The following is a 2,145-nucleotide window of genomic DNA, read 5'->3' on the forward strand; positions in this document are numbered from 1 at the left end:
CAGCCGCGCCGAGCCCCCAAATGGATTTACCCAGACGCACTGGTGCTCCCCGGCCCGATCCCGCCGCCTAGACCTCACCGGAGCGCCGCCGCCGCCGCCGCTAGCCACCACCGCCGGCCACCGGAGCCCGCGGCCCCGCCTCCTCCAGCCATCCCGACACAAACCGCGACCACCAGAAGGTAGCCCTCGAGTCCCTGTAGCTTTCCCCCAACTTCCCCCACGCCTCCCGCGAGCGAGCTCACCGGAATCCGGCCGGCAAGCCCCGCCCCTTTCCTGTTTTCGCGACCAGGGACCCCAGACAGCAATACAGACAAATTCAGGGGGCTAAGTGCACATCTATAGACTCAGATGAATAGTGTCGCGCTGGACCTTTTTGAAATTTTTGGCTGAAACTTTGGAAAATCGTAGTAAACCATATAAAAATCAGAAAAATGCAAACTAAAATTTGTTGGGTTCCTTGTTCTAGGATCTACAACTTTCCTTACAGGTTGACCTTCAATTTCTAAATAGTTTTTCTCTAATTTAAATGTTAGTTTAAGTGGTTGCAAGTTTTGAAAATGCATAGTAAATAGTAGAAAAATGGGAAAAATGTAAAATCAGTTGGGTTAGCTTTGTTTTGACATGTAGAACTTAGGAAAAATATTTAACCTGCTTTTTGTTTAATGTTTTTATGATGTGTTAATTTAATCATGAGTAATGCTTGTTTTAGCTTGTTTATTTAATATCTGCAGTTTTGGAAGTCGAAAAATTATGAAATTTATGCAGTATCATATTATTTGAATATTTAGTTCATGGTAAAAATTTCATGTCCAGAAGCTATGTGCATGCTTGTAGATATTTATTTGTTCAGTTTGTCTTGTTAAGGCCAAAATAAATACTTGTTATCAATAAATATTGGCAAAATATTGTTGCATGCCTTATCAATAGTTCTTCATGCTGGTAAATTTTGGTTACAAGTTTTAAGGCTGCAAGTCATGTTTCTGATTTTGTTTAGTTACTAGCCATAACTTTTCTGTTATAATAGTTGCTAGGCAATTCTTTCCTATAGGTTTAATTTCAGTAACTCATGTTGACCTGGCATAAGTTTTGTTAACTCTTTTAAAGGCTAGATGTGGGTTAGTTTTGTATCATTTGGTTCCATGTATCTTTTAGTTAAATAAATCATTTTAATTGCTCCTGATTGCCTTATATCTTTGCTAAATCTTTTCCCAAGTAAGTTTAGTAACGCTTATGTTGGAAACACTTCAGGCTAAATTTAAGTTGAATGATCTATCATATGGCAATGCTGAACCGTTTCCCTTTTAAACCTATTGTTGTGTTGTTCAGTAAATGGTTGCCAGTTCTGTCTCTCTTTTAATCGCATTGCATTGCATCATGCTCATACCCATGCAATCGTGACATTGTGCCTACCTTGCTTGTTCTTTTTGATGTATTGTCTACTGCACTTTCATGCATTCAGACTTCTACATTGGTGCATCTCATTTAGGTACGCTAGAAGGACAACGCATGGACGTGCAATACAGGATTTTGGAGCCAAGCTAGAAGACGGTGAATGGTGGATACATCTAGAAGATGGATGGATGGATCCCGATGTGCATGACCGAAGGCAGATACTCGCCAAGCGAGTGTCATCTAATTAGCACTGACTTAGTGTTACTCTCAGGCAAGCCCCGGAGCATAACCCTTAATTTTAGTATTTAATGTTTATTATATAATTATTATGCATTTACGTTTCTAGGAGTTGATTGGAACCTTAGGTGCATAATCCCTAGATTTCCTCAGTTACTCTACTAGTGTGCAGGTCGTTAGTACTGCAATGCTTAATTTGGTTTCAGTAGAAGTCGAGTGATCCCTATCACTCGCGAGTTATAAGTTCTTGTTACTTATGGCAAAGTGGTTTGAGAATGAATCTGTGAGAAAGAGAAATGGAGACCGGGCGGAGAGGAATTGGATTATGGATATGGAATGTATGGAAAGTAGCCTCCGCCTGTGTCGATTGAGGACCGTACCGTTGTTGGCTGTGCTGACCAAGATTGAACAGTACTAACCACATGCCGGAAGTAGGAGGTAGTCGAAACCGGTAAGCTGTAGACCTGTTTTACAACGATAGGTTGAACTGCGACCTGCTACTCTGGGAGTGGGATG

The 2,145-nt window shown here is 41.3% G+C and overlaps 1 long non-coding RNA gene across 1 annotated transcript; it reads left to right on the forward strand.

Moving 5' to 3' along the window:
• On the forward strand, positions 1-1,733 carry LOC120703619. Its single transcript, XR_005687096.1, has 2 exons — positions 1-179; positions 1,487-1,733. It is a non-coding gene; the product is annotated as an uncharacterized LOC120703619 (long non-coding RNA).
• Positions 1,734-2,145: the final 412 nt, after the last annotated feature.

This window comes from Panicum virgatum, chromosome 4K, assembly GCF_016808335.1.
Source record: "Panicum virgatum strain AP13 chromosome 4K, P.virgatum_v5, whole genome shotgun sequence".
Taxonomy (NCBI): domain Eukaryota; kingdom Viridiplantae; phylum Streptophyta; class Magnoliopsida; order Poales; family Poaceae; genus Panicum; species Panicum virgatum.